The 15,996-nt window shown below is 37.2% G+C and overlaps 1 pseudogene; it reads right to left on the minus strand.

The window, feature by feature from the left end:
* Positions 1–3,234: 3,234 nt before the first annotated feature.
* On the minus strand, positions 3,235–10,177 carry LOC123648165 (annotated as a pseudogene).
* Between the last annotated feature and the right edge of the window lie 5,819 nt (positions 10,178–15,996).

Raw genomic sequence — 15,996 nt, forward strand, 5'->3', positions numbered from 1 at the left:
GCCCTGAAATCCTCCAGGTTCCCTCTGCCTTTTCCTGAAAGTATTCTGCCCCTAAGGCCCTGGCACTCTGGGCCTAAGATGGGTACTGCAGTCCCCCAAATTTCTGAAATGCCTTTGGCTCATTCTCCCATTGTCTTAACAAATAGAACCTGGCTTCCTTCTATCCAGACTAACTTCCTTCTCAAATGGTCACTTGGCCATACCCTTGGTTTTCTCTCCTAAATACACTTTTTATTCTTTACATGGCCAGGCTGAGAATTTCCTAATTCTCCATCTTCTGCTTCTCTTTTAATTATAAATTTCATCCTTATCTCATTTCTCTCTTCTTGAATTTTACTATAAGAAGTTAAAAGAAGCCTCACAGCATCCTGAATTCTTTGTTGCTTAGAGGTTTCTTCCATCAAATATCCTACCCCATCACTCTTAAGTTCTGCCTTCCACAAAGTTCTAAGGCATTGACATAATTCAGGTGAGTTATTTGCCCCTTTGTAACACAGATGGCCTTTCCTTCAGTTTCCAATACCTTTTTGATCATTTCTATTAATAAGTACTCATCAGAATGGCCATGACCTTCATTGCCCATATTTCTACCAGCATTCAGGTCATGACCACTTAATCTCTCAGAAGAAAGGTTTTCCCTACAGCTCTTTTCTTCTTCTGAGCCCTCACCAGACTTACCCTTAATGTTCCATTCATGGCAATACAGGCTTTTTCTAGGATTCACTTCAAAATTGTTCCAGCCTCTATCCATTAAGCAGTTCCAAAGCTACTTCCACATGTTTAGGTGTTTATTATAGCAACACCCTACTCCTCTGGTACCCATTCTGTCTTAGTCCATTTCGTGCTGCTATAACAAAATACCTGAGACTAGGCAATTCATAAAGAACAGAAATTTATTTCTTACAGTTCTTGAAGCTGGGAAGTCCAAGATCAAGGCACCAGCAGGTCTGGCTCTCTGGGGAGGGCTGCTCTCTGCTTCCAAGATGATGCTTTGATGCTGTATCCTCCAGGGGGCAGAAATGCTGTGCCTTCACGTGGAAGAAGGACATAAGGGTAAAAAAAGAAACCAAAGTCCTTCTGTCAAGCCCTGCTATAATGGCATTAATCTATTCATGAGGGCAAAGCCCTCAAGACCTGAACACCTTCCAAAAATTCCCACTTCCCAACACTGTTGCCTTGAGGGGGGACACATTCAGACCACAGTACCATTTATACACATTATTCTCAAGAGGATGGGGAGTAAAGGTTCATACTAGAATTACATCCACACTTCTTAAAAGTTCATCTTTTCTGACCTCCCGCTCAAGTTTAGCCATAACTAGCCCCTGTTACTGACTGTAATGTGTTAGATATTCTGAGGGTGCAGGAAAAAAAGATGTTTGAGAACCCTTGGTTAACATCATTAGATGTTTTGTTAATAATGAGGGGCCTGAATGAAACTCCTGCCCTGAAGTCCTGCTTACTTGATGACAATTGCAGTAGAATCTGCAGAAGCGCTATCACTTGAACAAATCAATTTTTTTAAATGTCCAGCATTACCACACAGTATGAGGGAGTCAGGAAAAGTAAATCAAAATTTGCCTCCTTTGAGTTTCCATCATAGTTAGTGAGAAAAGTCTAATACACCTTGGAGAACAATTAAATTTTAAAGTAAAGAAAATACATTTCAAGCCTGAGATGAAAATAATTTAAGGCATGATCTATTGTCCAATTACCTGTATTATTTGATATTAAATGTAGATTTTACCCTTGCATAAAGTATTTAAGGTGAATTTTTAAACAAACATATACATCACTACAATAGGTTCCCATGTATATTCCTATGCATAGGAACATTAGGACAAAAGTGAAGTTGGAAATGATAAAGATAAAGGTTGTTCTGTTCACTAGGGGTGAGATGATTTGTACAAGTGCACATTAAATTGGCTGTGGGAGTCCTGGTTTCTCAAGGAAAAAGTAATCTAATAGATTGCATGGATTTCCTTGTTGGTTTTATTCACTTTGTCACTTTGGAGTACATTTTATTGTCCAAACTCTGTTCTGCTGTTGAACAGAAATATTTGGTTTCTAAGAATGAATGATGATGGGTCTGTAGGGTTTTAGCAATTTGCTCCCATGTAGTTTTTCCCTGTGGCCTCTCACTTTCCCTTACAGTTGTATGATTGCAGTATCCCACACAGAGGGCTGGCTACTGTTCTTTTTTTTTTTTTTTTCTTAGTATATAAATCTACATAGAATGACTCAATCTCATTCCCTCTCTACACACACACACACACACTCTGTCTCTCTCTCTCTCTCTCTCTCTCTCTCTCTCTCTCTGAAGCTTCCTGGTTAAAACAAAGGTTGACTTCAGTGGCCATCAAGATCCTTCCTGTGTTTGCTATATTTGTCTTCTTCCTCCTTTGTTCCCTTTGGCTCCTCAGCTCCTTTTGACCCCCTACTTGCCCATTTGCTTGAACTTTGAACCTCCTCTCTGCCCCCTTTTGTATTCGTCACACTCTTGTCCCTGACAGTGTAAGATCTTTGATGTCCTTGAGAATTCTTTTCTTTTTTTTTTTTCAAAGAATAAACTAACCCAGGGTTTATTTTGGGTTTTGTAATTAGAATTCAATTTATTAAAGTTACAAGTTCAAAAACTTAGTTCTTCCTTAACAGTGAGTTCTTATCTGTAGCTTGCAAATCTTATGATTAGAATTTTTAAGTCTAGCAACTTTTAACCATCATTTTAAAGTCCTTTTGGAACAATATTTGATACCATTTCAATCTAGTTAATTAACATACACCTTCAACTATATTTAGCTGGATTTATAAATTAAATATATTTAATATTCTTAAGTATTTCCATTGTTCAAAAGGAAAGACATGTTCAAAATAAAAAGATCATCTTCCTGCATAGTAAATATTAATAATTCTAATTAATATGGCTAATATATAAATACTTATAATTTACCTACTATTTATATCAAATAGTATAACTTTAATTAAACTCTGTCCTCTAACATCTCATCCAAAGAGATTTCAGCTTTCTGCTTTGGTTCCAGCTGGCTGTCATTATGCTGTTGAGCATTTCCCTGAGGGAAACATCACATAAATATAGATACCGCCCAGTGCATTTCCCCTCTTCAGTTTCTGCCTCTATTACTTCCAAATAGCTGGTTTTTTTTTAATGAGTCTGACTTTTTTTGACTGTGCTAAATTGTGCATTAAGTATGAATTTTACAAACATTACTTATATTAGCGATAATGGTAGAGCTGGAGAGTACTGTGCCTTCTCCAAGCTTCATGGAGAGAACCCCCAACAGTGTGGTGGAACTTATGGCCCCTTGCAAGGCCACAGCTCTTGGGGCCTGCAGATGTCAGCCCACGTATCTCCCTGTGCTTGTGGAGCAGTTTGGTGATCCACTGGGTGTCAGGATTCCTTCTGATAGCTTTATGGAATGGATCAATAAGGATAACCTCAAAAAATTTGTATGTGGAACCTTCACCAACCCAATAAGAATTTGGGACTCTTGGAGTTCCCACAGTGGCATCCAGCTCATTCCTCGGCAATGGACTGAACACCCGGAGCAACCTTTAGCTTGTTAATACCATGATGGACAGGCTTTCCATAGGTTGCACCATGGCCACGAGAATCCTATATATGGCATAACCTTGCTGGGCCTTTACTTTGCAATCACTGAGCAGGTTAACAAATCAAGACCCTCTGGTTTAAGAGGTCCAGTTTAGGATCCCAGTGTGTGTGCTTTGGCCGGCCGGGTGCGTGGGTGGCGGGGGAGGGGGAACCTGAGGAACACAGGGAGCTGCAGTACTACCAGCAGTGGACCCTCAGAAGAAAGCATGTTACATCAGACAGCTTCTTCCTCCATAGCTCCTGGATGTGCTTGGAACAGCCATCTGGTTATGCACTTACCTGACGGCTGCTGCCAGGCAGAAAGGCATGAGTCCAAAAGTTTTTAATTGTGTTTTGTGGGAGGGTTAGCCTGATACCAGCTACTTTGTCTTTACCCTAACTGGACCTTTTCAGCCAGAGGATCTGGATTTGTTAACCTGCTCAGTGATTGCAAAATGAAGGCTGTAAAGCTAAGTATGTCATAGATAAATACCCAATAACAAATGATACTTCTGGATAAATGATAAGCAAGGCTTGAAAATGCAAAATTCGTACTTGTCATGTGTCATACCAATAAAGCAAAATGTTTGAAATTCTATTTTGCTACCCACAAAGCTATTGGTCTGCTAGTACAACTATGTTAGCACCAAAAGAAAGACTGGTTTTTTATTTGTGTGACCCGCAGTGTTTGTGAGTTGGCAGTGGCCCAAAGTTGGCTTTTCAAAACTGTGCTCCAGAGCAGATTGGTTTTATTTTTTCTCAGGCAGCCCAGATACCCTATAAATAGCAGAGTATTGGTCTTTTAGCCTTCAAAAATAATAGATGTATCCTTAGTGTATTGGAACACTCACACAGATAATAATTGTAAATCCTATGAGTTTAAAACCATAGGGAAATTTGTCATTACTTCATTTGAAATTTATGTTTCACTAATATGCATCATTAAATGTTGTGGAGAAAAAATAGCAAGAAACAAGTATAGAGAAGGATTGTGGAAGAGAAGATCATTTTCAACAAAACATTACACATAATATGTATCTGAGAATAAGGAAAAAGAACAGTAGGGAGATGAGCTACCCACCTCTTTAATGAACTAATCTAAGCCAATTTAGCTGGCCAACAATATTGGTCATCTCAGGTGAGTAGAGGTAGGTGGGGGTTACATGCCCCTTTTTCATCTCCATGCTACCAGTTGACATTTTATCATAAAAGCAAGTCTTTCCTGAGACCCAATTCTACCTAATATACATTTTAAACAGACAAATGTAATCATACGATCTTGTTACCTCTGTCCATCTCTGTTCTCTGCCCCTCTGACAAGCATGGTACATGAAAGATTCACCCTGAGGTCTATGCAACAATATGTTGATGGCAGGGTAACCTAACACTGAGGTGGGTCAAATGACAGAGTTGTCCTTGCAGTGGAGTGGCCCAAGGCCTTTGGAATCCTGAATCTCAAATGATTTTAATTTAGTTGTGTTGAATTTTTATGCCTTCTTCATTTATGCTCACATCCACTTTCTGGTGCTATAGCAGAATAGCACAGACTGGGTAATTTATAATGATAGAACTTTGTTTAGCTCATGCTTCTGGAGGCTGGGGAGTTCAATATCAAGGGGCTAGCTTCCACGCAGGGCCTTCAGGCCTACTCATCCCATGGTAGAAAAGCAGAGGGGCAGAAGGGCAAGTGAGCACCTGGGAAGGAGAAAGGCACCAGGGGCCAGACTTGCTTTATAACATCCCACTCCTTTGATAACTAACCCAATCCCTCAATAATTATGTTAATCCATTCATGAGGGCTCCACCTTCATGACCCAATCACCTCTTATTAAGCCCTGCCTCCCAACATTGTTTTATGGAGGATTATGTTTCTAACACATGAACTTCTGTGGGACACATTTAAACCACAGCGCTTATATACATTATGCTGGATTTTAAAAGCAATTTATTACACAGACAATACTCTTACTCACAATCAGATTTGTCTAGAATCTCTTTGCCCAAATGGGTAGATTTGAATCACTACTCACGCACTGAGGTTAGTCATTGCTAGTGAATAATTAACTGCTTCTCTGTATAGAGGAAGAAAAAATCTTTACCTACTATTCTTCTGAGTCCTGGGCTGGGGTCCCTGTGACAAAAGACAGTTTAACAGGAAAAAAGTACACACATTTATCTAATGTAAGCTTTATGTGACATGGAAGCCTTTGTAAGGAAATGAAGACCCAAAGAAGTTGTTAAACCTAGGTGTTTTTGTGCTAGTTTTGAAGAGTAGTGAAGAGTTGTGGAGAAATATGATAAGACAAAGGGGATAAGAGCTAAGTGTAATAATAAACTAGGGGAAACTTAGCAAGGCCTGTTTGTTCACATTCGTGTCTATGTCCCTTTGTCTTTGAAAGTAAGGATGCTCCTTTTTTCCAGGTACAGGGAGGGTGCCTCCCACCTGAGGGTCTTATGGCCTGCTTAAAGGGAAGGTCAGAAAGTCCTTCATGCACATACCATTTCTCAAATTCCTTCAGCTTAAAATATTCAATATGCCAAGGTGCAATATTTTGGGATAGCATGTCCTGAACCCCACCATCTGCTAGGATTAAATATAGATTCACAATCCTCAGCAGCAAATGCAGCCACTACCAATCAGAATTTCCAGTCAAGATATAGCTTTTCATCCTTGCCTTAGTCCTTCCTCAGTTTAATATCAAACATTTATTTTATTTAAACACCTAGCAATAATCAAACTTCTCCATTTCATGTATCATATGGCAGCAGACTAAGGGAATATACATTTGACATTTGCAGTCATTAAGCATTTGTATTTTTTTTTTCCCTAATGGAGATGAATAAAGTGGGAGGAAGTTCAGTTTTTAGTTCATAGCTTTAAGAGAAGTCAACATTACAGATGATTGCTTAGAAGCTGTAGCAGCAAAGAGACCACCTATGAGGAAAATAGAGATAATTACAAACAACAATCACAGCTGTTAACAGCAGCACTCATAACACATCCTCAGCATGAAAAGATTGTAACTAATGCATCAGATGTTCAGCCACACTCAGTCACTATGTTGGAACCGGAGTCTAGACAATCTATAGGCAAAGCCAACACTGATAGGCATGAGAGGTAAGAATTAAAGTCCATGATTTACATTGCGTGAGGAGTTTTTAATCATTTCAGAATTAAGGCCCAAAGGCTTAACTTATTTTGCATAAGAAATATATTATCTAAAGGTTACATATCAATCAACTCTGCAAATTTTCTTACCATACCTTAACATTTACTATAGATGGCACTTGACTCTTTATGCTTATTTTTCTCAACTGCATAAAGGACCACCCTGCACTGCAGATATTGTGCTCTGCATTCTGTAGTTCTAAAGCCATTTAGGAAATACCTCATCATTCCAAGACAGGGAGGTACAACTTTCAGTAGCCAAGGGCTAAATTATGTTGGACTCTTCTCTGGAAAAATAATTATGATTTATGTAAGAATATTCATTTCCAGAAATATTTATTCATTTCATTTTCTGCGAAGTATATTTAATATTGGGATTGTTTAGTAAATGTCTTTTTCCCTCTAACTTATTTTTCATTAATTTCTCACCTAGCCCACAAGATAACCAGCAACCATGACAAATCAACTATTGTAAGAAAATAAACTGTGTATAAAAATAATAATTGCCTAAGTCCAATAGATTAATTCAAATTCTGATAAAATCACATATAATTTAAACAAATATACTTCATACAACTTTGAAATAACCAAGACAATCAGAATATATAAAATTTAGAAATAAGGTAGAGTAAGATAGTATTCCCATTGCCTCTTCACTTTGAGTTCCAAATCTGCATATCCTGTTAACATAAATTATATGCACTTGAAATGCCGATTAGTACACAAAAAAGGTGTCTGTTTTTGGTAAAGTATTGGTATAGAATCTGTTTGCTTACAGGACACCGAACTGCAGAAAAATATTGATGAATTTAGTTTTTTTTTAAGTGATTGTGGGTTGTGTGGTATGTAGTAAGATTTAGCTAGAGGTATACATTTCAGGGACAAAAGCATCCTAATTAGTCATAGCCTTGGTATGAACGAGTTTACATAGAGAAATGTATAGAGAAACATCTAAGTGAAGAGGAAAACAAATAACGTGTTTAAACTTAGATAACTTAAGAAGAGGCAAGGTATATTAAGGGAATTCCTGTATCATAACTTTTGTTTTCTCTTAAAAAAAAAAAAAAGATGAGGTTGGTTTTAAAACCCTTAGTGATATTTTCTTAGAAGTCTAGGAAGCTCCATTTCTTTTTCAAATATTAAGTTTTTTCAAATCTGTTTTACCTCCTGTTAATGGTCATATTTTGGAAACTTAGACGAAAAGCTTAATTTTGCCATATGCTTGGACCCATGTCAATGTAGAGATATGACATGTGTGAGGTGGTAACAGAAAGACTGATGTTATACATCTCTTTCCCTCATCTTCTATCTGTCAATTAATCAACAAATTAGGCAACTTTTCAGTATCTCCAAAAATAATAACGCATTCTACATATCAAGTATATTAAGTTTTCATAGAAATGTCACATATAACATTTTACTTGATCTGAACACTATTTTCAAAAGTAGAAAGAAAAGACATTCTTAATATTAATAAGATGCTAATGACATCTCATATTTATTTGGCATTTTATAATATGCAAAATGTTTTCACGTAATTTTCTTATTTCTGCTTCAAATTATCAAAGCATCAGGACTATCTGCAGGAGAATAAATATAAGTAGTTAATATTCACAAAAGTTATTCAAGGTCATTTATGACCAGAGAGGTATAAATTAAAATTACCAGGAAAACATTTTCACCTATCAAATAATTGAGAGAATGATACACTCCATTTCGTCAAGGGCATGTGTAGGCAAAAAGGGTAGTGTCGTACACTGCTGGTAAAGTTATAATTTGTTACACCTTTCAGGATGACATTTTGGCACAGGGACTTTATTCTGAGAAAAAATGGGAGATATAAACAAAGGTGTACATGTAAACGAATTCATTACAGAGTTATTTATAATGTGGAATATTAGAAATCACATTTATCTGGGCAAATGTAATTTAAGGCTGTCATCTGTGAAGACGAGGAGACTTTGGAAATGAAGGCCTTATGAAAAGAATCCAAAGATGGAAGAAGCCTGGGATCAGAGCTGCCCTAATTGTCTGCATCCCCACATCTTATATGAGAAAAAGAAAATGCTTGTGTGAGTCGCTATTCTTTTAGGACTCTGTTATTACAGCAAAATCCATTTCTAACTGGCATAGTTATACTTGCTGGTTTATGTACATATGAATACATTTATTTAATATTTAAAAATTGTTTTAGGAAACCTCCCAGTGCCTTTATTGTAAGCATAGAAAGTATGTTATTAGGGAAATTGAAAGAATGAGCCCAAATGGTAATAACTGACTTGGCAGCTCATCGCAAAGCCAATAGATATTGGAAACTTAAAGTTATTTTTAAAACTATTGGAACATATGTCTGTGATTAAACTGGCTTAGGTAATACCCTCTATTCTGATTCTAAGACTCGATGATCCTGAGATTTCTTTTAGCTTTATGAGTCTATGGCTGATTTAGCAGCCACATTCATTATTTGAAGAATGTGACAAAGACTGTGTTAAATATTCCTTAAAGAGGAGTTGAAGTTTTAATTATTATAGGATATATGAGGGAAACAGATACGGAACAGTTCCATTCCAAGCCCAAGAAATTTTCAGTGAATATTTTAAAATACCATAGTGTGCCTAGTCAATTAGGAAGCTGTTGGTGCTTGTTCATTTTCACTGGGAAAAATTTTGGCCTCACTCAAGTTAATATAATAGTTCCAAATTAATAATAGGACACTTTCTTTTAAACACTGATTAATGCTTCCTTAATCTCCATTTAAAGAAAATTGATGCTACAGAAGCCCATGTAACATTTTTCGCTAGTCTACTGTGGAGGCATATTTTGCGGTATAAATTAAAGACAGTCGTAACAGTAAATGAAATCTGCAAAGTTAAACAGTGTGTTGGGCTGCAGGAAATTCTCAGGAGTTTGTTCCCGTTAAGCTTACGCTATAGTGGTGAGCAGAAAATGCCTCTTTGAGCACAAGGTAGCTCCAAAGGAGAGCTCTGCCCTTCTAAAAACACCCTCAGCCCTGGTTTCTGTTTCTACACCTCTTGTCCATCTGGTTCCTTTTCACATTGCTGCCTCCTCTTCCTCTAGCTTGCTATCCTGAGACGTGAGCATTCCTGAAGTTCAGTTTTCTTCCTTATACACACTTCCTCTGGGGTCTCTTTTTGTGCTGGTGAGTCACCTATTAACTCTCGGAAGGCAGACACCAAATATATTTCTTCAGCTCTGGCTTTCAGGTTTCTCCCTGGACATCAGTGCTAAACCTTGTTTTTAAAATTAGACTTATTCTCTTTCCCCTGATGCAAGTCGTCCCTTTGATGTCCCAATGTTTGCTCTGTATCACCACTTTCCAGCCACCCAGACGCAGAAAGTCTGATATCCTCTCCTTTAATCAGACATTCCTTGGCCATGTCTCCTGAATCCATCCTTTCCTTTGCATTCCCACTGATACCACGCCAGCTCCATCCGCCGTGAGCTCTATCAATTGCAATGAATCTGAAAGGGCCACACAGAGATTAGCTTATACTTGCTGTGCTTTCTGCCTCTCCCTCTTCCAGTTCACCCTGCATCCATCAATCTTCTTTAAGGTTAATCTCCTTCACCTTTGGGATTAAATTCCTTTATACTGCATTTGAGGGCTCATGCAATTTACCTTTTATAAACCTTTCGAGCTAATCTACTTTTCTCACACAAACCTTCCATTCCAGTCCAGCTTAACTAATTGCTATTCCTTTAATGTTGTTCTTGTTCCACATCTTTGCTCACTCACTCCTCCTTCCTCCGGCGAACCTTAACACATTTTTCTATCACAATCCTACCCATTCTTTAAGGCCCAAATTAAATTTTCCCCCTTTTCACTCAGTTTGAAATTCTATATGCTGCCTTTTAAATTCAACAATAAGTTTTTATAACAGTTTTTGTTAGTAATCAATTTTAAGATGCTTCACTGTTTTTGTATATTTTAATATGTTTTGCTTCTATTTAGATTATAAGCTACTTGAGGGAAAGATGTTTATTTATATTTTCAACAGTTAATAGGAGGGTTCCCCATATTAGTTGGCTGATTGTTATCTGGTGATTGTCTTCTATTATATAATTTTTCACCTCCCTTCTCTTCAGGAGTAATGAGTGATTCTGAAAGTCATCATTCAATGTAGCTACCTAAATAACAGGAACTGAATTTTTCTTGATGATGTATGTACTTAGTTTCCCCCCCACTTGGGATGCTGATGCAGGTTGCAGTTTAATATTAATTTTATTCCACTCCTGGGGGGGCTCTTGGGGTTATAGGGCTCTATTTATGTTTCATAAATAATATCATCATGCTTAAAAAATTCAGCCTCAGAAAATCAGCAAAGTAAATATCCTCCTTATATAAACACATGCAAAATTGCTAGATTTAAACTAGATCTGAGGACAGAGTCTGCTCCATAAGAAGATTATTGTGTTATAATCCATAAAACTTTAAAGAAATTTCCAAGATTACAAGTAACACAAAGCCAAGGCAGGGTCCTACGTAACTAAGGAAAAGACTTTTCCCAGAAAGATAGTGTGGTCATCTTGGGCCTAGGAAATGATCTCCATGCCCCTCAACTGCCAAAGTCATGTGTGTTGACAACTAAACTAACAGCAGATTCCTTCTCAGCTTTGAAAGAAGGGGTTGGAAACTGGCAGCAAGAAAGCCAGCGGAATGGAAGAAACTGCTTTAATAAAAAAGCCACATTGTTTAATTTTCAGCATGGAGTCAAATTTTTTTGAAGACATGGAATTCATGTTCTAAAAATCAGTTCAGGTGATAGACAGTACTTATACTATTCTTTTGCAAAAAAGTGTAGAAGAACATGACCAGCAAATGATTCAGTTACCGACAAAGAAATCCCTGTGAATTTAACTGTGAAATAATTTTTACATTTTTGTATATTGAAAGCAGCATTGAGTTACAGCTACCTTGGAGTTGTAAAGATCTATAGAATCCTCTCTATAAAATAATTGTTATTGATTTATCTATAAGCAGAAATATTAGAATCCAATTTTCTATAAATTGCTTTCATCAGATACTGGTGAGGATATTTCATGCACATTTCCCATATTGTCTTCATCTCCTTTTCAGCTAAACTGAACTACTGAGTATTCACTTGGTATAATTATCCACCTCCAAATCTCTGCTCCAATGGTCTTTCCAACAGAAATGCCCCTCTTCCCTATTTCTTCCCAGATGATTGCTTTACACAGTCAATCCAATCTTAAGTCAATTAAGACATAATTAACCACATCCTTCTCTGTAACAGATAAATATGGACTCAAGTCCACCCCCAAATTATATTACAATCTCCTAGCACACACTCTATTCCAGTTACTTGATAAACATCATCTTAGACTGTTTTTTTTTTTTTTTTTTTGAGACACAGTGTCTCTTTGTTGCCCTGGCTAGAGTGAGTGCCGGGGCGTCAGCCTAGCTCACAGCAACCTCAAACTCCTGGGCTTAAGCGATCCTACTGCCTTCAGCCTCCCCAGTAGCTGGGACTACAAGCATGCGCCACCATGCCCAGCTAATTTTTTCTGTATATATATTTTAGTTGGCCAGATAATTTCTTTCTATTTTTAGTAGAGACGGGGGTCTCGCTCTTGCTGAGGCTGGTCTCGAACTCCTGACCTTGAGCCGATCCACCCACCTCGGCCTCCCAGAGTGCTAGGATTACAGGCGTGAGCCACCGCGCCCAGCAACATCATCTTATACATAGCAAAGAGGAGCCTTCTGAAGTATATGTATCTCTATTAAAATAGTGGGTATATAAATCCCCATATAATTCTAATGGTGATCTAAGAAAAAATATCACTGTCTCTAATTTTTGGATCCTAAGATATTTGCTGAAAGAGCAATTTTAACATCTAGATTTCATTGTCAGGATGCCCATAAGGCATTTTTATAATGCACCCAGTCTGAAATCATTTCTCTGGCTGTTTATGGCTACTCTCTCAGCCACTTCAAGTGGAGGTTAAAGTTGATACTTGTATGGATCTTCCTGTTCTGAAGTGGGGACAGAATTTTCCGTTCTTTGGCAGTGGGTGACTTTTTAAGTACTGCAGTGTATTGCTTGCAATCTGTACTTTGATTGCTAAGATTTTCAGACTTTGTTTCTGAAAAACTTTTGATGATTTCTTTGAAAGTTCTAGCTTCAACTTATCATGTTTATTGTATACTTAGAAATTAAAACAAACAGCTTCTGATTAGATGCTTGAGATGTTGCTGAGCAAAAGGCAAAAATCTAACTTTCAGGTAAGTAGGTAAAATGTCTGGACCTTAATGAATTACTTATGTAAGTAAGCTTCTTAAAAAATAATTACCAACAGTAATTATTGTGAAATTATTGTGAAACTGTGTCTGGTACTTTACTGAAGTTATATCATCTATTTGTCATGGTGACTTTGTAAAATAGAGGGAAGGAGACCACGTTGTGGATATCTGCTGCTTTTTGAATTGCCTTTACTTTTTTCTATCTGAAACCACCCCTCCAAATAATTCTGGTAGTGTGTTCTATAACTTGTATCTTCAGCTCCTTGTGACATAGATCAGATCCACCAATCTGTATCTAATCCCACCAGCCAAAGTTATCATCCCAAAGGTGGGAACAGAGCTAAAGAAAAGCCATCCAGAACTCATTTTGGAGATTCTTGTGACTCTTGAGGGAGAGACATCTTGCCATTTCTTTTAGGTTTTCTACTACTGAGGATATGTATACGTGAAATGGCAAGGGCCCATCTTTGCTACTCCATAGGAAGAATATTCCAGAAAATAAAGCCAACCCAGAGTTAAACAGAGCCAACAAATTATGTTAGTCCACACGTTCTTTTGTTGCTGTTGTTGCTGTTTTCTGTTTTTTTGCTTTTTGGCTTAAGCCAATTTTAGTAGGGTCTCTGAAATTTACAACCAAAAGAATTCTAACTAATATCTCTTTCCTATTTTGTATACAAGAGATTACCTGACCTCACCAAACATGTACAGCTAGTAGCAGGCAGGCCTGGGATTTGAACACAGGTTCTCTGATTCCAGAGCCATGGTATTACAATACTACTGAGGGTAACTTGGAGAATCTTGGGACCAGTTAGTTATTTGAATATCAAAATGGCTTTGGACTATGATTCCAAACTATGCAAGCCATTTTCTTCCCAAGAAATTTTTGTATGCCCCTGAAATGATAAGGATAGAAGTAGCCCAACAGATTTTAGCACATATAATGTATTTTTGTTAAGAAACTCTTGAAGAATGTTTGCTTATCTTAACATTGGCATGTGAGAACGTTTCATAAAAATTGCCTTTTTACTTCTATCAGTGCTGGTTTGCACTGGTTATAAATCCTGATGTTTATGGTTGTACAAACAGTCAATATAATGTAATACCAGTTGAGGGAACTGCTGAGGAAATCCCTAGGTTTTGACGACCAACCTCTCATAAGTGGACCTTCCTGATATGCACTTTCACAGGCCAAGCAGAGACTGTTTTTCCTCTCTAACCCCCGCTGTTTTGATGACCCAGCTAGTGAGAGGTCGCTGCTTGGAAGGCACAGATAACAGTTAACAAGGGAAAGCTGCTTCTTTGATGTCCAAGACGTTTAGTGAAATCTTATAGTCTGGTAAATATTCATGGACCACTAACATATGTCACCTTCAACTGAAATATAAAAAACTATAGGAATTCTTCTCAAACCAGGATATTCTAAAACTTGTTCTAAAATTTCCTCAAATTAATGTGTTGAAAAAGAAATTACAGTGTTGAAATAGAAGGTATGGTTCTTAGTTGTAAAGAGAACTACCTTTATGTCTTCTTGAAATTTAAACCTCTTAACAGTAATTATAGAAATATGGTTGTGGGTATCCAGTAATTAAAGTGCCTCAGACATAGAGGATACAATGAGAATTTGTGACTGCCAGATGTTTGGGTCTTACAGATGTCCAAATATTGGTTTTATTTTTTAGTCTTTTGTTTACATCAAAGCAGCAAGTAAAATTAGTACACTGATTCCAAAGTTAGGATTCAAGCATTCAACATTCATTAGAGTGGGTATTTCAAACTCAATTTACCTAAGTTCCATGATAGAGGCTGAGTTAAATATCTTAACAAAATTACTTTACAGTGATTTTACATTGCCTGTTATCCAATTATATTTGTTTTTTTTTAAAGATGCTCTGTTGTTAGAAAATTTAGTGTTTACAATAAAAAGTAGACATCACTAGCTTAGTATCAATTTTTAATGGTATAATAATAGTATATTATAAAATGCAAATTAAAATTTTAAACATGGTGAAAGTTGGACATGCATTAGCCTCTGCTCCCTCCTGAAATTATAATAAAATGACAATAAAGTTTTTTTTTTAAGGTTTTAAATACATGAGGACAAAGAGATTAGAAGACAAGATGTCTATAATGAAATGTTGGAAGTTGAAGAACAGATGGAAGAGTGGTAACTGACTTAGCAGATACTAGAAAGCCAGGTCAGACAGGGGAGAAAGCAAAAATGCAAACTGATTTATACCATGGGACCTCCAAAGGCTTGAGAATTGCTGATATAAACACTGCTAAAAGTGGAAATGAATGTGAACTAAAAAGAAGAGTTTTGGCTGAAAGTATTTTAAGAAAGTTAGTTCTCCAGTTACCTCCTTTACACTCTGTGCAGCTGGTTACTGCTCCTGCCCAGCACCGGCAGGTTGTTCTCTGTAGAAGGTCTCATGTCTAGAACAGAACACCCCACTATAAACAGTGGGATGAAGTGAAGATTTATGTGCACTATGTTGACTCTCCAAGCTTGGCTGGTAGGATTATATCCTCAAGCAGGAGATTGAAGGAACCATCTCTGGGGAATTCGGCTGGTCACCCAAGTAAAGATACTGACTGTCTGATGGGTACACTATTCTGGTGACGGACATACTAAAAGCCCTGACTTTAGCATTATACAATTCATCCTCGTACAAAAACACTTGTACCCCACAAGGTTCTGAAATAAAAATTATATATACTTAAAAAGAATCCACATGGAATACCCATCTGCCTCTGATACATGTAGATCTTTTAATCAACAATTTATGGCCTAGTCATAAATTTGAGCAGTCAGGAATCCCAAGTATTTGAAAAAGTCTCCAATATGAAAGACATGAACCAAACTACACAAGAATCCAAAATATATCAAAAAACACAAAAACAACAAAACAATCTGGAGGAATGAGTTACTGTGGA

Source organism: Lemur catta, chromosome 12, assembly GCF_020740605.2.
Source record: "Lemur catta isolate mLemCat1 chromosome 12, mLemCat1.pri, whole genome shotgun sequence".
Classification (NCBI taxonomy): domain Eukaryota; kingdom Metazoa; phylum Chordata; class Mammalia; order Primates; family Lemuridae; genus Lemur; species Lemur catta.